Source organism: Meles meles, chromosome 14, assembly GCF_922984935.1.
Source record: "Meles meles chromosome 14, mMelMel3.1 paternal haplotype, whole genome shotgun sequence".
Lineage (NCBI taxonomy): Eukaryota > Metazoa > Chordata > Mammalia > Carnivora > Mustelidae > Meles > Meles meles.
Window position 1 is genome coordinate 80,438,047 of NC_060079.1, and position 25,623 is coordinate 80,463,669.

The following is a 25,623-nucleotide window of genomic DNA, read 5'->3' on the forward strand; positions in this document are numbered from 1 at the left end:
TCATACCTGATCACAGATGGGAAGTAAAGTACAAACCTTGCAGGTGACGGCCTCCATGCCCTGCCCCTGGCGCTGAGGATATTTGAGAGGCGTCTTCTAAGTATTAACACAAAACTCAGAGTAAAAACACAATAGATTTTAAGGCTAATAATGAGAAATTGGGGTATGTAATTCATGATAAATTCACAGGGGAATGATGAAAAATGTACTTGATGTTATTAGGATAAGTATTTCCCAATACAATGATTGGATAATGAGCAACCGGATCCATGAATCCTACACGCAAACACAAAACAATTCTTCTACATGTTTATCCAACTCAGTTACACAAATACAATTCTAAATGGCTTCAGATTAGCTCCTCTGTCCTCCTAATAGTGACAAATTATGCAATGTTCCTATGAGCTACAGGCATTCTATAATCACCTCCAAGCAATTTCTAATGTTATTTTTAAGTCATCACTGAACCGGATTCTTATTTTTACTCTACCACTTGGAGAATTCTAATCTTTGTTACCAAAAAAGAAAGATTTGCTGATATCCTAGTAATTTTCCTCAAAGGTATTTCCCTAGGTTGCGTTACACAGAGAATTACTATGTATACTGTTTAATTTTAAATTTATGTTTTGGGTTAAAATTGTTCCTTGAAAAGGCAGTCGAAAGAAAGAAAAAAGTAATTACTTTCCTGAAGAAGTGAGTTGTTTAAAGAGAAAAATATTAACTGTACTGATTAGAGTACTTAACTCTTTGTGTGTCTGAACATGTCGATTCCAGTCTGCATACATGGCTAACGAATAATCTTTAAACTTCCCTTAATTAATTCCTCTTCTTTTCCACGCAGGGTAATATAATGTTACCTTTTGGGAAGAGAGAGGGAGGGAACCTACAATAGATGGCCTCTCTGCTGCGGAAGAGATCTCTCAGAGAGAACCAGCAAGAATCCCAACCATCTATGAAAAGTGTCACTTTTAAAGAGCAGCCACTCTGGTCACAAGAAACAGTGAATGTAAACTTTCCCCACTGTTTTGCTGAACATCTGAACATGCAGCTTGACGAGTCTCCTCTCGTTATTAGTCAGCACCATGAATAGGATTAGGGTTTGCTAGATGGAATTATGAGAGAACTCAAATATAAGGGATAAAGTGAATGAGGATTTTGAATGTGGACATATAAAGAATATATCTGGAGAGCAAGTATTACTCAAGTGTTGTCATTTTTAAAGCACTTGCTTCATTCTCTCCTATACTTCTACACCACCTTACAACACAGACCACCACGTAGAGTCTGGATTGGAAAACACTAGAAGATAAGGCTATGTAGGAGACAGGGGTATATAATTATAGAGGAGTTTGCACTTGACATGGTAAACTTTCAGATTCTCCCCAGATTCTTGGAAGGGGGGTTATGTTTAGAGTATCCATTCTCAGAAGTGATCAAATAAACTGAATTTTCAAATTCAGGAAGAGGAAATTGACTCACAGAATGAAAGGTCTTTTTCTGAGAAAATGTAGTATCAGATTGCTTCTTTAAAATGACATAAAAACCAGGAGAATGAAGTACGGGAGTCCCCCTGATCTTAGCCCTGGGAGAAGAGAGTTGCTCATCTACTCTACAAACAGACCCAGCCTTGTGATACTTTGTTTTAATGCCACAAAACTATCAGGAGAGTGAGATATGAATGAAATCTGATGAGATGCTCATTAGACGCTGACGATTTCTTCCATTTGGTATATTTCCTCAGTCCCCTAAAAGATACTTATTTTCAAACATTGCTAGAGGGGAATGCAAAAATGGTACAATACCTGCCTATGGAGAGGAATCTAGAAACATCAGCATCATGGACACATTTACACTCTGAGCCAATTATCACACTTTCAAACTCTCTCCTACAGTCACGCTTGCCCCTCAAATTCAGACCACACAGGTGCGGCAACAAGGAATCAGCAAATGAGCTGTGGTAGAGCCACACCACGAAGTTCGTTTCTGAGGAAGAGGCTACACTTCTCCTTCCAGCCACGACGAAATACAAACGGATCTACTCTACCATCTGAGACAAAAACGAAAATACATGAAACAGCAAAACGGTGGATATCAGTTCACCAAGAATAATGATCTCTGAAAGTCAGGAAACAAGTGAGTTAGACAATTGTTTTGCTTATTGGCTTGATCAGCACATGCAGGTCAGGAAACTGCCTGAAAGGGAGGAAAGAGACGCAAGAGAGGGTTACTAACAATGGTGCCCAGCACAGGCGTGAGACCAAGACTAATGCCTATTCCTACCGTCAGACTGGTAGGACTCAAGATTTACAAGCATTGAGGAAAATACACAGAAGGGCATTGTCTCAGTAATGGAGAAAACTTAACCTTAAACTAAACATTGTTTTGGACTTAAATCTAAAAAAACATATCCATCACCTAGTAAGAGAAAATTTACTAGGTCTGGCATCCAAACAAATTACCATAAAAGAGACAGGAAAAATGACTTAAGATAAAAATCAATTAAAAATGCTCTAGAATTGATATTGGTGTTAGAATTACCAGAGAAAGCCATTAAAAGAGATTGCAACTATATTCCACATATTTAAAAGTAAAGTAAAAACATGGGAAGCATTTTTTAAAGATCCAGCTCAAACTTCTAGAGAATATAAATGACAATGCCCGAGATTTAAAAAATGAAAAATATCCAAAACACTGGATGAAATTAATAGCTGATTGCATATTACAGAAAAAAAAAAAAAGATTTGTGAACCTGTCTATACAGCAATAAAACTATCTGAAATGAAAATAGATTAAAAAAGAACCCAGTAACAGAGCATTAGTGTCCTGTGGAACAACTTCAAGTGGTTTAATATGTATATTTGTAGTCCCTAAAGGAGAGAAGATTAGGAGAAGTCAAAGTCAAAAACTTGAAAAAAATAATGGTTATAACTTTCCTAAATTTGATGAAAACTATCAACCTGCATATCCAAGAAACTCAACAAACCCTAAGCAAAGAAACATGGAGAAAACATCATCAAGACACATCACAGTCAAATCCTAAATGTCTATGTACGCAATAGAACTTCAAAATACATAAAGCAAAAACCCCTATAAGTATAATAATAAATCCCCAACTACAGTGATTTTAGTATCTCCTCAATAATGGATGGAACCAGAATATATAAAGTACAGTGAGTGTTTATATAATATTATCCATCAGCTTGGTCTAATTGACATTGGTAGAACATTCCTTCCCACAACAGAATACACATGCTTTTGAAGGTCCACAGAATATTTACCAAGATAGATCACTTTCTGGACCATAAGATATGTCCAGGTGTGCCTGCGTGGCTCAGTCAGTTGGGGATGGGACTCTTGATTTCAAATGGGGTCATGATGTCAGGGTCATGAGATCGAGCTCTGTGTCAGGCTCCGTGCTAGGTGTGGAACCCAATTAAGATTCTCTCTCTCCCTCTCTTTCTTCCTCACTCTTGTACATGCCTATACACATTCTCTTTCTCTGTAAAGATAGCTCTAAATGCACTTGAAAAGATTTAAACTACAGAACATATTTTCTGAGAACAATGGAATTAAATTAAAAGATCGATATATGGAGCATCTCTAAATATTTGGAAAAAAACACTTCAAATAATCCATGAGCCAAAAATATCAAAATCAAAATTAGCAAATACTTTGAGCTAAAGAAGAATTAAGATATATCAGAATAAAACATCACAAATCTTTGAGATGCCACAAATTTGCTGAGGGAAAAACTTGCCAAAGAATTTAAGACTAGGAGTACAGTCTCAAATCAAGATTCTAACGCTTCATCTTAAAAACTAGAAGAACAAAAACAAACAAACAAACAAACCCAAAAAATCAAAGCAGTGGATGTGAAGATCAAAGTGGAAATTAGGGAAATAGAAAAGTGAGCCAATGGAATAAAGCAATACAACTATAAATTATTTCTTTGAGAAAAATCAAATTGACAAACCACTGGACAAACTGATCAGGTAAAATGACACAAAGCACCAGTATCAAGATGGAAGAGAAAGGATATCCCTAAAGCTTCTATATATATTAGTATGTACAAATTTGTGCCAGTGAATTCAACAAATTAGGTGGAAAGGAAAAATTCCTCAAAAACTTCCAAACCATGCTGATTACACACTCATTCTCTCTCTCCCCTCCCCCAGCCTCACACTAATAAAACTGAAGGATCCTGTATCTATTAAATAAGTTAGATGTGCAATTAAATATCTGCTCCCAAAGAAAATTCCAGATCCAGGTACTGAATTCCACCAAAGGTTTAGGAAATAATTTTACTTTTACAGAAAATGTTCCAGAAAATGGAAGAGGGAATTTATACTTCCCAAATAATACTTTAATTCTAGAATAACCACAGAAACAAAACAATAAAGACATTACAGGAGGATGATAGACTAACATACCTCTTGAGCATAAATGCTTAAATTCTAAACAGATTTTACCAAGTAGAATCCAAAATATTCAAAAGGGTACTGCATATCAACTATGTTCACATTCCAAGATAATCCCTAAGAGTCCCACCCCCTGGTGTAAGGCCGTCTATGATTTTCTCTCCTGAAGTGTGGGTGAGATCTGTGGCTAGGACAGGATGGCAGTTTGCTACATAGGTAAGCGTGTACCATTGTGTAATTAGCTACTTAACTCCTAATTACTTAAGAAAAATGGACGTATTCATCCATATAAGAAATATGCACTGTTGTTCTAGTGTAATAGCAAACAACTGAAAGCAATCCAAAGGTCCTTTAGTGGGTGAATGGATAAACAATTGTGGCATAAACATGACAATGAGTTGACATACTGAATTAAAAACATTCCACATGGAAAAGCCTTAAAAACATTATGCTGAGTGCAAGAAGCTAGTCAGGAAGGACCATGTGTTGTAGGATTCTGTTTGTGTGAAATACCTAGAACAGGAAAATCCATAAAGACAGAAATAAAATTAGTCATTGCCAAACAGTTAGGACAGGGGAATGGACAGTGACTAATAATAGGTAAAGGGTTTCTTTTTCAGAGTGATAAAAATGGTCTAAAAGGAGACTGTGGGGATGAACACTCACATTTGTAAGTGTACTGAAAACCACTAAATTTTATATTTTACAATTCACACAACACAACATTCACCATTTGATCTCAAAACCGTTAACACTGCTTTCATGAATTTTCCTTGAAATCTAAAAATTAGCAGCCTTGTTTGTAAACAAGACTTATTTGTTGATAGCTACCCATTAAGCAAAGGTGGATATTATATGCCCTACTGGACAGATGCAAAGACATGATGCGTTAATGTTCCCATACCCACCAGCTCAAGAGTCTGGAATAGCACCATCTCAAAGTCTAAACAGATACCTTCAACCCACACAGAGTCACAGGTAACTCCATCCACATTCAAATGTGTAGGTTCCTACATGCCCCACTGTTGCTTCACTGCCACATGGATTTGAGACAGACTTTTCTGCAAATTGGGTCCGACCAGCTGATAGACTAGAAATTCTTCCTCTACTGACTCTTGTTGACAGGTGTAAAATAATCAAACATCAACGGAGGCTGGGAGCACATGGGAGGTCACACCAAGGTTCACTGAAGTATATTTGAATTGATTAATTAATGAGGCAAGCCTCATATTGTCTGCCCTATCAATTAAATGTTCATTCCCCTTTCCTACGCTGTGTTATGGAACCAAAAATATGAAACCTTAAATCCAGATGGGTGGTCTGGAGACAGGACCAGCTGTGCAGAGAAAATGACAGGACAAAAAGAAACAAAGTCCAAGGTAAGATAAGCTTGGGATGGCAAAAGTTACAGAATTAGGTCAATAAAATGTCAGCCTTTCAGTACCCAAAAAGAGTACAAATTAGGAGCTTAGAAATAACTTAACTTGATTAAATTAGAAGACTACAGGAGAAGACCACACACAGAAAGTAAAAAATAAACCCAGATCTAATTATTGTTCTTTCAAATTATTTGGAGAATCATTATAATTGGAAACAAAAATTCCACTCTGACAGAGGTGACAGGATTCTTCAGGGACTGCCGCCTGAACACAAAACCACAGAGTTAAATAGAGCTTCTATGTGTCATCACACTCAAAGACCCGTAGGGAGGCAAAAACTCACAACTTGAGAGAATTTAAAAACAAAGCAAGAGAAAGGAATAAATGGAGATGGTCACTTTACCTGAAGTGAATAAAGAGTTAAAACCACACTACTTGCCCCCAAAGCGATGCACATGTTCGCCATCTACGACCCTAGGACTTTTCACATATTTTATTCTTCATTTAGGCACCTAGTATTAAACTGTGACATTTTCTGGTTTAAAGGAGGGGGGAAACATTCTGAATGTTTTTAAATACCTGGATTATGCCTACTTCCGAATCAGCTTCCTTTGCTTTCTTTACACAGATATTAGAATCCAGAAATATATTTATATATAGGGAAGAAGAAAGAAGAAGGTTAGAATTTCCTTCTTGAATATAAACAAAAAGAAAATCCTTCTCCCTGGCTTACAAGAGCCAAGGAGATCAATCCTCAGATTGTCATATTTGGGAAAAAAATAATGTTCCTGAACTTGAGAAAATGTACAAGAGTAAGCTCCCATGAATTCACTGTTATCAAAACATGAACCTTGACCTAGGGATTGTTCTGCCCCTGGGTACCTAGGCCACTACCAATTTCAAGGAAAAAAAGTATCTAGAACTACACTATATGTTACAATTTAGGCACCACAGAGTCCAAAGCTAATAGGTTTTAAAAATGTCCCAATTATTTCCCAAACACTCCCCCTACTGTAAATGGCGTCACTTATTCAGTTTCTACAGATGATATGCAGTTGAAGACAATTAGTAAATAGTATATAAGTCTCCCTTAGAAATGAAAGCTTTTACTAGAAGATGCCAAGCAAGGGTATCAGCCACATGGGCATATTAGGATCAGGTTGGCAGAACATCCTATCCCTTCTGCAGCCACTTTAGATTACCTGGTCTTCCACTTGTCCTTCCCATCCTCCTCCTCAGGCCACACACCCTATAACCCACTTCCTCTCCTCTGCCCTTGTCCCTGTTCCTCGTGTTACTCCATCTGGCCCAGAGGAAGGTCTGCAGTGGGACAGCAGGCCAAGAGAGAAGCTCTTCCCTCCTCCTCCTCCCCCTATTAACCCCTGCCCTTTATCTGTGACCATCTCAACCTACACAATTCCCTTGGGAAACATAAACTAAAGTTAATCTGTGACAGTTTCATGGATACTGCCAAAAGACTCAGGATTCCTGGGTCACAGAAGGACAGCTTGGTATTATTAGCAATTGCTGTTGCCAGAGGCCCCCCACTGATGCTGGTTCCCTAAGTCCCAGTACCCACAGGAGGTGTCAGGAGGATCAGATGATGTTCACCTGATTCAGTGGGTGGTGTTAACTGCAGAGGAACCAGAATCTTGTCTATGAGGCAGTAAGTACTCAATGGGAGACATTACCTTACGGGGCAGTAAGCGTACCTGCCCTTTGCTCTGCAAGGAGATGTGGCTCGATCTCCAAAAGTGTTCTCCATATAAACACACTTCACAAAATAGTCCACAACAACAGGCAGTCAGCACTTTGCTCAAAGGACATGCAGACCAAGAAACCCATGGAGAGTTCTCTCCCAACACATCAGTGCACAGTTATCAGTCATGAGAACAGAAAGAGGTGAGGGGGAAGAAATGGGGTCATTAAAATGGTGACCAAGAAAACCAAGGAGTTATGGGGTGCCTGGGTGGCTCAGTGAGTTAAACCTCTGCCTTCGGCTCAGGTCATGATCTTGGGCTCTTAGGATCATGCCCCACATCAGGCTCTCTGCTCAGCAGGGAGCCTGCTTTCCCTCTCTCTCTCTGCCCACTTGTGATCTCTCTCTCTCTCTGTGTCAAATAAATAAATAAAATATTTAAAAACAAAAACAAACAAAGTAATTAAATCCCCTTTGCTTTGGAATTTTACAGATGCCCATGCTTGGACTTTCTCTTCCACTTCTTTGTCCTAAGGTCTTTTGGGAGCTTCACCCAACCTCCCCAACCCCATCATGCTGAAGTCCATCCTTTAAAATTAGCACAAGTGATTTCTGGAATTGTAGATCCCTCCTCTTTCCCCACCTAGAGAAAGCAAGGGGAACAGGGGCTCTTGAACTTGTGAGCGTGATGCAGCTGGGGCAGAGATTCTGGGGGCCTTGCACTGGAACCCCCAAATGATTTTCCTTTAGAAGCCTTATTATGGCTGATGCTACCCCAAAGGTATTATATTAAGACCATTCAAGAACATCCCACGGATCTTCAGAATTGGAGGTATGGTCTATGACCACAACCACCACACTTCCTCTAGAAGAAGAAGTTCTTCTTCTTCTGGTTACGTACTTCTAGAAGTACGTAACTTCTAGAGGAACACCATTTATGAAGGACTCTCCTGAAAAGTTTTAGAACATACCATAAGTTACAGAGAGCCTTTATATATTACGTGAAGGTATCTGTAGGTTAATCTGGTAGTTTTTGGCAAAGACTTCTTATAAGATTTTGAATGAACATATTCAAACATACAAACATCTCTGGGGGAAAAAAAGAATGCACTATAATACAGCTACGAAAAAAAACACATTTTTTAAGTGTTCAGTATTCAGTAATTTCAGTGGAACATACTGTTTAAAAAAATAATGGCAAAAACCAGATTTTATTTAAGGCATAAACCATGAAAAATTATTTAAATATGCCTATTCTACATCTGGATGCAACCATCATCTAGGCAACTAGAAGGATCAGGTATATATATATATATATATATATGGCAATGAGGGTGAGGGAGAACCACAGAACTTTTTCTAGAAAATGAAGAGCAGTTGAAATGGCCTATAAACTGTTAAATGCTTTAGACAACGGAGACTAGAAGCTGCAAACAAATAGCATCCCCACTGATCTAGATCCCGAGCCACCTCTACAAAAACACAAGTGAGACCAGCAGGTGGAGAGGAACTTGTAAGTCCAGCAATTTCCAAGAGCAACAGCTCTCTGGTCCTACTGAATTGTGGGGTCATGTAGACAGGTAAGCCTGCAAGCTTCCTCATGCAACCCTTTTCTTTTCCTGCTCTTGGCCTGAGGTTTTATTCCCTGGGTGTGAAGAAATTAGAACATTCTCACTTGTTCTGGTGTTTTCCTCCTGCAGGGAAATCTGAGTGAACATAAATAACTGTTTTCTGGCCTTTATTAGATGGTGCCTGGGGTTGAAACCGTCATGGACCTTACTCCTTAGAATCGAGTCCCTAAGAAAAAGTAGTTGCAAATGATGACAAATGCAAAGGGAATTTGTGACATTCTTCCTGCTCTAGCCATCAGATAAGAGGTGTTAGAAGCCCAAGAAAAAAAGAATGAGCATTGTTTGTCTTAAAGAGTAATGAGTGACAACTACCAAGCATGGAAACCTTGACCAGATGTACTTGAGTCATTCCTTGTAGGGCGTTACGGACAAATAGCAGTACATCGATGTTCTCATGGCAACCCCACATACAATTTGATTTATTCCTTTTTCTATTTTCTAACTAGTTGGTTTCCTGATATGTTGTCATTTTAGTCCTAAAGAATTCTGAAAGTAGAAAATTATACTAGCAAGAATAAATAAAGGAAAATAAAGTGGCTAGACGTGAGACAGTTTACTTTGCAGGGTTTACCTATACCAGGAAGTATTACCAGAGATGATTTCTTTTTGAGGAAGGGATCCTCTCAACATCAAACTCAACCTGGAACAGACTCTCCCCTTTGCTACCTCTCCCCACATGGGAAGGACAGAGGAGAGTGTGCCCAGTACAGGGTCAGCTTCCCAGGTCTTATTGGTCTGAGCCTCCTGGAGGCAAGCAATTTACTTTAAAGTTAATGATGACTGTACAAAGGATTGAACTCTGATGAACTGAAAGAACACTTATGAAATTACAAAAATGCCTTGATGCTAAGAAGAGTAGACAGTCTTGAATGATGGAGAAGACCACACATAGGAGATCATTTAGGAGGGAGAGCTAGTTCCGAGCCACAACTGACAAAAGGGCTCAAGCAAGCCCTGAGGAGGACAGGTGGGCTCAGCCACAGATGTGGCTACACACAGGTGTGCTCAGCTGACTACATGATTATGCTTAAGGACATCCGTAAGGACAGTCCTATGCATAGAGTTCCCATCCCAGAGAACGGGTTCGTTGTTGACTGACCTTTCTGTTATCTTCCAAAGTCCCAAATCATATAAAGCTTTTATATGTCAAAAATAGTTACCTGGTGGTGGGGGGGGAGGGGAGTGACTAGATGGCTCAGTCTATGGAATATTTGACTCTTAGTCTCCGAGTTGTGAGTTTAAGACCCACGTTGGGTGTAGAAATTATAAGTAAACTTTTAAAATCCCACCAAAAAAAAAAAAAAAAAAGTTACTTGGGACAGGTGCTCCTCACCTAACAAAATCAACAGATTCTCTTGGAGAAGGTCAACTTGGAAAGGTCTTCCCTTTAAGAACATGTTATACTTCAGGTCTGCCCCAAGCAAGAGAGTACATTTAGCACAGCCACAACCTAAATATTTCATTAGGGAGAGAAATCTGAGGTTGAGGATTTTTTAAATATGCCAAGAGATCTTGACTTTGATTCTACAGAAGCTTTAGTAAACCAGAGCCTGTAACTATTAATACAGCAGGAGCAGAGGTCCTAGAGCAGGAACGGAGCAGGGCTTCACACAGAGGTGCCACAGAAGAAAATACATGAAGAATATAAAGTTAGCAATAAGTCATCCCCCCGCCTGCAAACCAAACCAAAGAATGGTTCTTTGTCTTTTTTTCTCTTCTTTAGTAAATGTATACTTGACTCTAATGCCCTATTTGAACTCACCAGCAGGAAAATCCATCCTCTTTGCTCATGGGATTGCTCTCAGGGGTTTGCTAAGATCCCAGAGTTCTCTGCATGACCAAGGAGCTGGAGGCCAATTTCCAAAAGGGTTATCAAACCCACTCTTGTTATCACCAAGTCACCAAGAGTCTCCTGCCATTGGCCCTTCAGATCTGGCAGCCCTGCCACGTCCATGCTGTGGCCGAGGCCCTGGAAGTCTGTGGAGAGCCTGGCAGACTGTCCCAAGGCTAGCCTACCAGACTAGCGAATCACCTACCCTGTGTGGGGTCCTGCCACTCCCTATACTGTACCTAAGAGACTCCTCCACTTTTTCATCCTTGAGGGGAACATCTCCCACACTGCTGGTCCTCAAAAGCAATTCTCCCTAACATTCGACAGAGTTGTATTTAAACAACGTTTGCTTTGAGGTCTAAAAATTCAAGGCAAGAACAGAACCTAAGTCCTCATAAGGAGCCTTGTAACCTTATGGGCTTGGGGGAGGGCATGAAGAGAAAAGTATTGAAAGTGCACCCAAGGGAGAAAAATACAGGCAGGACAGACAAATCTGTTTATCAACGAATTACTCCCCCATCAGCTCCTGCTCTGCCCTGACTGACCCTGAATAAGCCATTGATCTGTGGCTTCATTTATCTTATTAGAAGTAGGAATCAAAATTCTTGTTCCTCCTTGGAATATTATCTCTTCTGCTTGTCTATTTGCTCTAGCTTGTTTAAAAATTACATATATATATGTAATTTTTAAAGGGCATCCTTTAAATATATATATTTATATATATAAAAATATTTATATATTTATACAATATAATATATAATTTATATATTTATATAAATATATAAATACATATAAATATATAAATATATTTATAAATATATTTAAATATAAATATATTTATAAATATATTTAAATATAAATATATAAATATATTTATAAATATATATATAAATATATAAATATATATATAAATATATATTTAAATATAAATATATTTATAAATATAAATATTTATAAATATATTTAAATATAAATTTATAAATATATTTATAAATATATTTATATATAAGTATATATTTTATATAAAAATTTATATATAAATTTATATATATTTATACATAAATATATATAAATAATTTAATTATATATAAAATTTATATTATATTATAATGATTATATTATTATATATTTTATATATTATATACATAAATTTATATAAATAAATATATATAAATTTAAATAAATAAATATATATATATATGTATACACACACATGATGTGTGTGTGTGTGTGTGTGCTGGATTACTGGACCTGATAGAGCTGATTGCAGGTACAGGGCAAGCTGGATGCAGAGTCTGGGAGCTGACCCTGTGCCATGTAGCACAATGAAGGGCAAGCAGGAGGAGAATGGAAGCCCTGAAAAGAACACGAGCATACAAAACTCAATGGCCACATTCAGTCCAGTAGGCCTGCACTGAGGTTGAGCAGAACAAGTACATAGCAGACCTAGATGACATTTTCTCCCAGGTGAGTAAGAAGAGAAAGAAGTGAGACATCCCCAACTACCTGTGTGGCACAATCAGCTTTGAGCTAATGCGGGAGCCACTGTGCATCACATCCAGTGACATCACCTAGGACAAGGAGGAGCACCTGCAGTGTGGGGGCCACTTTGACCCTGACACCCAGATGCCCCAGACCCAGGAACAGCTCATCCCCAACCTGGCCAGGAAAGACCTCATTGATCCACTCATCTCTGAGAATTGTTGGCCCAGAAGGGACTTGGGGCAGCCACTACCAGTCCCTGTATATAGTTTGTGTCCCTAGATCCCTGCCCTCCTATTCCCCAATCCCACTCTCCTCAGTTCTGCTGCTGGACCATGAGCCCCACCTTCTGCTGGGACAGAAACAGCAGGGGAGTGTGGGCTGTTGCTGTTGCTGTTACTGTACTGTAATAAAATATGTGAGCACCAAATACAGAGAGAGGGAACACATAGGCATTAAGAAGTCCACACTGTGTGCAGAAACAGGTGAGGAGGACTGGCCATTACCCTCATGGTTGTGTTGGTCAGTCCTTGAACACTTACTATATGCTGGACACTGTGGTACTACTTGCATGCATTTTCTGATCAGGATAGTCACGGTCCTTGTCCTTGAGGGCACTTATAATCCTGCGTCATCCAACGTAATCTACGTCTAGCATGTCCATGATGAAGAAAGAATTAGCAATGATCACGATGGATCTGTAGAGAGATGGTTTAATAGCTCAATAGTAACAAAAATGAGAAAAGAAGCAGGAGAGTTTTAAACACATGAGAACATGGTTGAAGTTATATCAAGTTATGGTCTGCCTTAAATGGAAGGGTACTTGAATATTAAGGGAAATATACATTAAAGTAGAAAAAAATTTAAAAATTCAACAAAATATATTAAGAAATATTAAGGTGGTTGTTAAAAAATATTAAGGTGGTTCTCCCCATGAGAAATCTTGCAATTATGTATGGTAACAGAAGTTAACTAAATTTATGGTGATCATTGAGTGATATACGCCAATATATAATGTTGTACACCTGAAACTCATACATTAATTATAACCTTAATAAATTAAGGTGAAAGTTCACAAGTAATGTAAAGCTTGAGGTGTTTTTTTTTTAAGATTTTATTTATTGATTTGAGAGGGAGAGAGAAACCATGAGTTGGGGGCGGTGGGGAGATGTTGCAAAGGGAGAAGCAGAATCCCCATTGAGCAGGGAGACAGACACAGAGCTCGATCCCAGGATCCTGAGATCATGACCTGATCCAAACACAGAGGCTTAACTGACTGAGCCAACGACGTGTCCCCCAGTGATGATTTTAATTCAAGTAAAGTGGAGGGATGGAGCTAGGAGAACTGTTCCTGCAGATGGAAACTGGAAGAAAAAGCATACAGAAGTTCACAGATTAAAACTTGGTAGATTCTTTGTTAGTTCAGATAGACTCTTTGCTCAGGGTGTTGTGTTGTGTTTTGTTTTGAGGGAGAGAGAACACCCGCAGGAGCAGGGAGAAACTGAGACGGTGGAGGGAGAAGCAGAGGAAGAGAGGGAAAGAGAATCTCAAAACAGATTCCACCGTCGGCAAGGAGCCTGATGTGGAGCTCAATTCACAACTCTGAGATCGTGACCTGGACCAAAATCAAGAGTCGGCTGCTTAACCAACGGAGCCACCCAGGCACCCCTCTGTTCTTAAATATCTGATCACTACCTATCCAAAAATAAAGCCAAGCCTCTAAAACACATATCATTTCTACTTCTCTAATGGGTTGGCTTGACTAACTCTGTTACGCTTTTCAGACAATAATTTAAGAGGTTTAAGAAGATGTTAAAATTAGGAACCTGTCATTTATTAGGATTAGTAACCATCACAGATAAGAAACTCTCAGCTCATAAAGTAGCAGTCAAACTGGTATATGTTCCATCAAAAGAAATTCGGACTCCATGGAAACCTTGAGTCTTCTTAAAGGAATAGGATTAGAATAGACAATATGCCAGCATTTTCCACAAATACTACATTAGCCATCCCTTTGCATTTTTGAGCACATTATGAAAATTCAGAAAAAATTTCCAGGGACCCTGGTAGGTATTTTTTCAGCATGAGAGGACTATCAGAGAAATAGTTCTCAGCTCCATTTTACTATTTCCTGCTTCACTCGAAGAATCTGCATGAGTTTAAAACCTATTTTGAGTAACTTATGTTACTGCTTAAAATAACTTCTCCTTCCAGGCAAGAAGAACGGACAGCTCTGGGGACTCATGGGTGTTGAAAGAAGGGGATCTAATGGTCAATCAATAGGGCAGTGACTACTGAACAGTGAACATGAGAAGTTCTAAAACAGCATCAGGATACTGCATGTTCTGTAAGATTATTCATGCACACATGCTAAAGATGATAAATGTGGGGTCGAGCTTTCTTTTCTCAAGCAGTCATGTTACTGATTTGAAACTTGCAAAGAGCCATGTTCAGAATTACAAGGATTTTCAACGGGATCAAACTTGAATGTGTCTGAAAATTTGAAACGTATTTCAACTGATTTAAATAATTAGCTTCCCCTATAAAATGAGCCTCAGTATTAAAAATGTCCCTTAAAGCGATGTATGGGCCCAAATGCTGATTTAATCTAATGGACTCAAGTTCCATAAAGAGTAATCTTGACTACTGTTCCTCCATGTATGCTTTTAAACACAGAGAAGTTTGTGGGGCTGCTGATATCCATCCTAGGGCACATTCTATAGATAAACAGAAGACTTTGTTCACTGGGTCTTTTCATTCAGAGCTTTTCATGAGCTGTGAATTCCTTCTAAAAGCACCTATCAGCATGAATAAACTGATAAAAGCAAATGTGTGAAATGCCTTTCACTTAACTAACAGGCATGACTCCAAATTCTAGAACTCCCACTGCTTTCCCTGAAACCCTAACCCATGATGATAGGAAACATGAATTGGTGGAAGGTCCTTCACTAATGTTACAAGATCTTTGGCTATTGTGAATTGATAGCTAATGGAAAGCTTTGTCAGGCATAATCCATTCCTGTACAGTCTTCGGGATTATCTCTTGTGACTGTGTTATTTCATTTTTGTACAGAAAGTCAGATTAATAAATCTGCTCAGCCTTCCCAGGTCATTTTCTTTCATTCATTCAGCAGCTGACATAAGGAAGTGATCAGGTATGCCCCTTCCCTTCAAAGTCGAGTGAAGGCATCATTCCCATAGCCAGATTTATTAATAAAAAAAAAAAAAAAAAAAAAAAAAGAAGGTAGGAAAATCCTATAGAACTGTGGGGAGATCTGATCAAATTCACAATTCATCTCTCAGCTGATGGGTCGAGAAGACAAAAATAATAGAAAAGACCTAGGAAACCTATAAAAGATAAAAATCGTATCGGAATGAATTTCCCCAGAATGTCTCATGGAGAACACACACTTTTCTCAAGACTTTTTAATTGTCACATACTAGTTCATAAGTCAAAATTTTAAAAGGATTCAGATCACAAAGGAAAATTAGGTAATAAAAACAAAAAGTCAAATTAAAAATCCCTCTGTTTGGAAAATCTGAAACATCTCTAAATTGATAGAAACAATGGAAATGAAGAAGTGTTTATAATCAACAATCAAAACACATTTTAACACTTGCAAGTTTGAACAAGGTAGTATTTCAAAGAACATTAGACTTTAAATGACTACAAAAGAAATGATAGGACAGATATCTTAACACAATGAGTTAGACACCATGCAACAGAATCAATCCAAACATTTTAAGAAAATGAGATAATGCAGAATAAGAAATATGCAATACAGAGTTGACAAAACCAAAAATTCACTCTTCAAGAAAACTAATAGAACAGACCATCTTCTAGTGAGAATGGTAGCTATTGTCATAAAGAAGGCAGAAACATTCCATTCTATGAAAGAAGATACACTCGAACTGAAAGGAGAAGAGAATATTATGAATGAATCTAGATTTTTCTAGGAACTTGTTATTTTCCAATTTATTGACATAACTTTCAAAACAGAGTTAAGGAGAAACAAAGCCCAAAGAGTTCTAATCAATTAAAAAGAAACTTTCAGAAGCAGTTTAAAAACTTTTTACAAGAACGCTTGGCCCAAATGGTTTTATAGGACTTTTCCATACTATTCCACATTTATATAAATTCCTTAGAAAATAGAAAAAGAAGGATTTCTCTTCAGTGTGTACCCTGAGGCTTATATAATATTGATCCCAAAGCAGAAAGAACAGAACATGGCAGGAGATCAGGAGATTAGAACAATCTTACTAAGCAAACTTAAAGCAAAATTCCTAAATGATGTATTAGCAAACCAAATTGAGTCAGGATCGATCGATCCCTCTCTCTCTCTCTCTCTCTCTCTCTCACACACACACACACACACACACACACATATGCGGGAAAGCGCGCATGCAGCCAAGCTGATTTTATAGTGCGAAGGGAGAGAGGTTTAAATAACAAAAACTTGTAGTTATATACCGCCACATTAAAAGATCAAAGAATCACATATTCATCTCAATAGATGCAGAAAATGTATTTTATTACATCCATTCAGGATACAAAAATGTCACCCAAAGAAATGAGACTCCTTGATAATATACAGGTACTTACGAAAAAACTAGAACAAAATTATTTCCTAATGATAAACATTTTGAAGCATTAATTTTAAAACTTTTTTTCAGTGTTCCAAAATTCATTGTTTATGTGCCACACCCAGTGCTCCATGCAATACATGCCTTCCTTAACACCCACCACCAGGCTCACCCAACCCCTCTACCCTCCTCCCCTTCAAAACCCTCAGTTTGTTTCTCAGAGTCCACAGTCTCTCACGGTTCATCTCCCCCTCTGATTTCCCCCAACTCACTTCTCTACAAATTTATCTCTAATGAAAATTAAGACTTCTGTATATTAGAAGTATAAAAAAAAAGTATGGAAGACAAAAAAGAGAAGGCACAACACATATAACCAAAACAATAGTTTCTCAAATTCTGTAGTAGTGGACATGAACGGTCATCCTCACAAATAGCCCAAAAACATGTGAAAAGATTCTCCACCTCCTTAGAAGTCATTAAGACATAAATCAAGACAAGATACTGTTGTATACTCCTTAGATTGCAAACCTCGTGAAGTCTGGCAGTAATAAGTTTGGGAGCATAGGAGTCAAAGGCAATACCAGCAGTGTTGATGGAAGGAGAATCGAGAACCACCACCTTGGAATAGGATTGGACATGAACATTCACTGATCCTACAATCCAGTAAGTTCCCATGTGTGGGTACACCCTAGAGAAATTCTTGTTTATGTGTAGAATGGACAGGTATGTAAATCTTTGTGATCATAAATAAGGAGGAAACAATCCTAATGGTTTTCCACACCACAATAGGTCAACTGGAGTATATTCACCTCATCTGAAGTAGTAAATAAAAGTAGAAGGTATTTCCCGTAACTTCTCTCTCCCTGGAAATACTAGCCCTGACGTGCAAGTGCAGAGCATGGAAGATGTTCCTCCGGAAACCCTGAAGCTTGCTCATCAAAGTGCGGGCCAAGAGCAGCAGCAGAGCTTCAGCTGGGAACTTCGTAAAAACGCAGACCTCCGGCCCCATCTCAGACCTGTCAAGTCATAGTCTGTATTTTAACAAGACTTTTACACATTAAAATTTGGCAAGTATTGCCCTACAGTAGCATTGACTGTTCAGTAGATCACCAGGTAGTTAGATCCTCTATTGCACGCAAATATTTTCCACAATTCTAGCAGTACTCATTCTAACATGCATCAATATAGGAAGCTCTTCTTGAGTTCCTACTCTGGACCAGCGACTTTATTACTGCTAGGGATCCGAATGCTCAAGGAGCTCACAGACTTCCGTATTTATACACACATACTTGCACAAGTTAGGTAACCCTACCGACCAAATTGAATTTTTTTCATACTTTTCCTAATGCTATAGTAATTTTTTTTAAAGATTTTATTTATTTGACAGAAAGAAATCACAGAGAGGCAAGCAGAGAGAGAGGAAGGGAAGCAGGCTCTCCGCTGAGCAGAGAGCCCGATGTGGGACTCGATCCCAGGACCCTGAGATCATGACCTGAGCCGAAGGCAGCGGCTTAACCCACTGAGCCACCCAGGTGCCCCACTATAGTAATTTTATATAACTATGTACATACTCATTTTATCCTCCTCTTGTGTTTTAATGTATCCTATAAGTAGTTGTGATGATGGTTCCTTCTAGGGATACCAAAAAAAAAAAAAAAAAGGTTTAATACTAAGTTTCTATGTCCTATCACATTCCAAGAAATTTAAGAGCTTAGACCACCTAAACTCTGGTTACCTTTCCCACGGTAGCTTGGAACAGAGTCCAGATTCCCCCTCTTCCTTAGGCTACATTCCATCCACTTGGTCTTAGAGTTGATTTCAGGAGGACAAGTTTGGACATTAATTCAGGCGCATTTTGGAAGAAGTCAGTGATATTCCCCATATAAATTCTACTATACTGTATAATGCCTCTTTTCCCATCCTGAAAGAATGTTATGATTTTCTGTACTTGCATGTATAATACTCTTAAATATGTGTGAATTGTTTACATTCAACATAGGAACAGGGTGACTGCGGCAGTTACAGACCTGACTGATAGAGGTATGTTACCTTAGACTCAGACCCCATGAGAGCTATTGCTGTCCTGAACTTGGACGCCAAACAGTTCCTGATAAAGTTTTAGACCAGAAAATACAAACATACCTCAGCTTACGTTAAGACGTGTATTCCTGGAAATTCCACCGTACCTATTAAAGCCTCACCAAAAATGAAGCCGAGAACAGTTAACCTTGAGGCTTAGGTCATTTTAAGTTTTCTTTTCCTTAACCTAGAAGATAATTCTATAAAAACATCAGAAATCTACAAAACACAGGATAATTTTTTATTCCGTCATAAGGATCTGACCTTCGCAGGATGTCTAAGATCTTTGGACCCCACTCAATCTTCATGGCCCCCAGTTCATTGTGACAAAAATCATCCCCACAAGTTTCCCCAGTAGAGAACTCCTCCAGGAGGAAGTGTTGCCCCATGGAGACCACTGTGTTAACCAGTCTTCCTAGGGAAGTGACCCACTTTGATGCCCATATTGCCTTTGAGAGAAGCCAATAAACCACCTATCCCTGTGCCCAGAATGTTATAGGATGGACATTTACCTCCATCACTCCCATATCCTGTTCTCCAAACACACGAGTGTTCCTACCAGCTAGCAAGGGCCAATTATTAGTTTTGAAGTTTTGCAAGCCAGTTGAAGTCATATTAGTAGTTTAAATCAACCACGATGGGAATATTTATACAACAGAAATTGGCAAATGCTACAAACCAGGGCTCATTTTGTGGGGAAAGGGACCAGTTGGTAAATATTTAACAGATTTTATACAAAGGACCTTTGGCAGCTTCCTCTTATTCTCGGTTTTATATTCAAGTTCCCTTCCTTGTAGCACATTGAGTCTCTTTTGACTGATAATATTGAAGGATATGACTGCTGTATTATCCACATTATTTTTCCAATAAATCATGTGGAGCCCTACGTGCCTTTGTGATTGAAAAATTTATGCTAATGCCAAGGTATGAAAACAGCCTGTTGTTTGCTTTCTTTTTAAGGCACTCACTTAAATCTACTTGTTACAAAAAACATGTACAGCGTTCCTGTCTTGTAAAAAAAAAAAAAAAAGACTTTTTTAATCTGTTAAGTAGTGATGAGGCATTTGGGTAAAGGTAGGACTTTTGAGAATGTGGGGGAGGATGGATAAAAATGGCAAGGCTGGAATAAATTCTCCTTCAGGCTGGGCCCTCTGTGCCGGATACAAGAGCCTGGCGGTTGGGAGACAGAGGTTTCAAGCCCATGGAGCTGCTCAGGCAGAGAATGAGACTTTGAACCCACAGAGGTTAACAGGACAGAGGCTGTAAATTTGGCTCAGAGTCTTGGAGCCTTCTTGAGATTATGCCCAGAAATCAGCACTCTGAGAATGGGGCACCCAGACTGCACCTTGCCTTACCTTGAACACTGGAATTGCCTTGACTGGGGATGGCCGCAAGGCCTCTCCCAAAGGTGGGGTAGGCAGTAAAACAGGCAAGTGAGAAAAAGAGGAAGGAAGATGGCATGGCTACCTTGTGGGGAATGAATCTGCCTGAAGATAATTCTCAGGGCTTCTGGAAATGATCAGAAGTTCCATTTAAAAAAAAAAAAAAAGTAAAAACACTAAGATAGAAACTGCAAATTCAGCAAACATCTGGGTTACCCTTCAACAAGGAGCACCCTTTTTGGAACTACTGATACCAAGCTCTGATGCTGGAAATTCCTGTTGAGCTAACTAGTGGTTCCCTAACTTTCATAGATATAATGGTCTCTTGGGGAATTTCATTAAGACACAGATACCCAGATTCCGGACACCAACCCCAAGATTCTCAGGCTTTACACTGGGGGGTGGGGGGGTGCAAAGCTGCATTTTTAATGGTCACTCCTTTGATGCAATTGTTTCAAACATACTGGGTACCCTTTGCTTTTATTTATAAGCAAAGAAGTTGTTTCTATTAATGAAGAAATCACCTTCCCGTGACCTTGTCAGTTTTGTACATTAATTCACATACTTCCCAACTGCTCTTCTCTTCCTGAAGAATTCTTAATCTTTCTGAATATCCTTTAAGACTACAGTATTTTAAACCTTTAAAAATCTCACTTAATCAAAGGAAAAGATCACACCATAGGAGGGGCTAGCACATTTTCAATCAACAAAATGTTACAAACTACTTCCATTTGTAATCAGTAAACCGACAAATCCATTATAGCCAGATTAGCTAATAAGGAATATAATGAGCCAAATTCTTCACTGTTTTGAAGGGCATATTAATTCAGGTAGAGTAGAACGTGACAAAGATGATCTAAACGTGGGCCCCCAAGCTGCATGCTTTTGTCTTGCACCCAAAACCCACAATCCTGACCTTCAAATTCTGTTTACATGACAGTGGCCTAATCCAAGGAAAATGTCCAAAACTGGGGTTTCTTTTTAACCTAGAACTGAACAATCTGGTCATTCATTCCTTTACTGCATAGGTCCTTTCCTGCAAGATTTCAAAATAATAATAGCAGATTTAGAGTAACGAAGCATTGTGTTTGTTACTGTACTTGCAACACAGAACAAAATGTACAAAGTGTCTGAAGTTTATTGGTCTTACACACACACACACACACACACACACACACAAAAGCACAAAGATTCCTCAATATCACGTTCCTGAGGTCTTGATTCTCAATTCTGCTTTTTAATTCCCCACATCTAGTTATTTCCAAGAAGAGCAGATTTTTCTTCCCCACCCCCACCCAACTTCATTTCAGACAAATGAATTTCCTATTTAGTTAAATATATGAAGGAGCAACATCCTTGATCGAATGGACAATTAGATGAAAGGAGTAGTGTCTGATTTGTGGCAGAACAGCTTCAAAGGGCAATAGGCCATTTTCCTAAGTGAAACGGCAGTAGATCCCTAGGCCATCGTGATGCTTACCCAGCGTGTGAACCAAGTGACTTTGGCACCTGTGGCTAGAATCGCCATATTCTCCTGCCTTGCCGCTTACTGACGAAACCGTATTTTATAATTCCACTAGAACCATACTTTGCGACTACCTAAAGAGAAATTCAGACTACACCAGTGAAGTCTAACATTTGAATGCTTAGACTAAAACTAGTGGTCATTAACTAAAACAGTCAGTCCATCCATTAGTGACTAGCTTCCTACACAGTATTAGGAATCATTCAGATGTATTTATTCATCTACTCTGACGACAGTTATAGATTATAACTAACAGCTCAAAGTACAAATCATACAAGCTGTGTTCACACAATATAGACAATTACGTACAGGGTCTACAGGGTGGGAGTTAGGGTTATGTGGGTTTGCAGAGACAAGGGCAGGAAAATGGTGTGGAATTAACATGGTGTTTAACCAGCAGCCCCTGTGATGACCAACCACAGGATGCTGTGAATGGGGAGGCCCTAAGAGGTCCTTGGCTCTTAGGACAACAAGCACTGGGCTCCCCAATGATTGACTTGCCACATGTAAGGATTCAGTACTGTACTTCTGATTTGAGGTTTATATTAAGTTATGATACAAACAGTAATGTGATAGGATACTAGACAAAGCCTCTTTCTAAGCAAAAAAACAGCACTTCCAGACACTGCTTTTAATCCATGTGTTTTTCAAAGGATGAATATAGATACAAATTATGCCAATATTAAAGATTTTCTTCCCTTGTAAATATAAATGGTACAACTAAAAGGGTTTTTTATTGATAATTTCATACAGTATTTTTCCTCTTAACATATCCCATTAGCCTGGGGAAAGTTTTATGAAGAGTAGAAAAACAAAGAGAAAAATTAAATTAAGAGAGTGACAGCCTTCCAGGTTTCATATTAACAAAAGCAGTAAAGCATTTTCCTAGAAAAGTATAGTAGACTCATTTGGTATTGTCCTCATTCCCGGAGAAGGAACAGCATTTTCTCAGAGGCATATTATAATAGCAGTGTGCACAAAATTAACCTGACCATAGCACGAGATCTCTCCAGCCTGAACTGTTGACTACTTTGCTGAAATTCTCATAGGTGATGGTCTTTAAGTTTTTCTAGTCTAAGTTTTTGTTTGTTTGTTTTTCTTGATATGAAACAAAACTTTCCAAGAAATGTTTCACAGCCCCAGGGCCCTGGGGATATAAAAGGTGAAAGCCAGCAGTCCCCACTTCCTGGGGGCTCACCATCCAGTGGAGGGAAACAGATGCCTCCTGGCATGAAGCAAGGGCTGGACTAAGAGTTGGGAGGAAGTGCAGGGGGAAGAGGAGATGGGCTGGGATAGTCAGGGATGTCCTAAGACTCAAGGACAGGTAGGACTCACAGTGACATCAGGTTGTCTATTCAAAGTGTGAAAGTAATCATTAAAAAAAAAAAAGGAAGGAACCTCAATGTTTTGGTTTTCAACCACCTATAACCTATGCCCAAATAACATATCAAGTAAGTCTTTTCCTTTTATCGGTATCAAGATGACAGCACATATTTGGGGGGGGAGGGGGCAGGGGAGTCTTTCCTAAAAGGACTGAGGTAAGGATTTACCAGAGTTGAGGAAGCCAAATAGGAAGTGTGGTGATAGAAGAAAGTTTGTAATAGATTTTACATGTCTCATCCCACTTGGTGACCAACAGTAGAGGAAAGAGGACAGTGAGGACTCAGAGGTGACTGAGGGTCCTCATTGGTGGCCAGGTACAAAGCTACATCCGCAGGTGCTTATAGTACAGAAACCCAATCCTATGATTCAGCTGGAAGTTACCTATCGATGGCATCAATAACCATATTGGCACACCTTCAAAAGTACCATTACTTTTCCCTGGAGACAAGAGTTCAGTCCCATAACGTACATTATCTCCCCCTACGTACATCCCACGTGTCTTCCATTGCTTTTTATACAGACTCATCCCTGATGTGGTCTGTAGAACGTTAACAGTCTTGGTCCCATTCCTCTAGCCCCACCACCCTGCTCCTTCCTCGCTCAATGCCAACGTCATTACTCTTATCAGTTTTTCAGAATCCCTTTGGCAATTCTTCTGCCATATAAACTCACCAGCACAGTCTACCGCAGACATTTCACCCATTCCCTGTGACCATGAACTCATCCTTTTGCTCCTCATCTGATCACTTTGTTTGCAAGTCCTTCCCCGACTGTCCTGCCAGCTTCCTTGAAAACGTGATTTCATAGAATGGCATTCCTCTCCTTGGAAGCAACTTTTACAGTCTGTGGCTGTTCATTCGACACTGATGTGACCTGGCATTGGACTAAACCCAGTGAGAGCAGAGCTACATCTGCAGAGCTGTCCAGTCCATCCCCCAGCATGTAACACAGTAGGCTCGATACAACTTGAGTCACTAGTGAGTCAGTGAAAAACTGAGTATCTCCTGTTGACATGAGTTTAGCCTTGCTATTGGGAAAAAACTTTCCCCGACTCAAGTTCCCTCCACCATATGAGACCAAGAAAGTGGCATTTGCTCCTTCCTGTCCTGACCAAGGCTTGGCTGTGTTACAAGAGACACTTTGGGAGCTTTAACCGGTTGTGGTCTCTGCTATCCAGAAGGAATAGTGCCAGCTTTGGGATGCCAGCTCTGATTAAATTCTTTTTTATTCTGGGTTTCCCTCTGATAGAGAAAGGGGGAAGGGGGCTTGCTGGTTCATTCTACCACTGTGGGAAGTGAAAATAAATACAGTTTTAATTTATTAGAGACTGTGTCTTCCAAATAGCACTTAGAACTCTGCAACATTGTCTCATTATAACAGAACAAGGCAGTTTCAAGAGAATCCATCACTCTTTCCGATTTCATTTGGCTCCTACCATGACCACACAGGTTTTCAAAACTCCAGCATTCTGGTTTCCAAAACCCACTTGGAACTCCATCAGAGCCCTCCCCTCCAAGCGGCTCCAACTCTCAGTTTGAGAATTAAGGCATGAAACACATGGAAATACAATGTTCCTATCCATCTAATTAATGCATTAAGTCCCTCATTTGCATAGCACAAATTTCCCTTTATGCTCTCAGTTGCTTGGCAATTGCTTGCCTCAAGAAAATATATTAGCAGTTAAAACGCAGCTTAACAATAAGAGAAACAAAGACATCAGCCTTATTTCCAAAAGCATATTTCAGAAAGGAAAGGGAAAATCCATCATGTGAAGGGATTTCAAATCCTAAAGTGGCTGAACCATTCAATTTTGAGAAACAATTTAACCATAGTAAGTCAAGTAACATATCACTCTGGCAGGCAGGAGGGGTGTCAATTAAAGTCTGTAGAGCAGATGCTACCAGCAAACCTCATAGCATCTCCCCAAATGGATCTTTGCTATAAAGGGCACAAAGAGATTGAAAGCGCCCTCAGACTTTACCAGAGGACAAAAAGATCATACTCCAGAGTTACATTATCTGGGAGAGGCACTCATGTTAGAACCAAAATGATCCCAAACAGAGGGAAGATTTTAAACCAAGCTTATAACACCCTGAACCAACAAAGCACTATAAACCATACTGAATCATTGGAAAGAGGCAGATGGAGCTCCAACTTTGATCCTGAATTAATCCCAGCTTGTGTAAAATTGCCATGTGCTCCGCAGGCTTCTGGGGAGGGGCATGGCTAG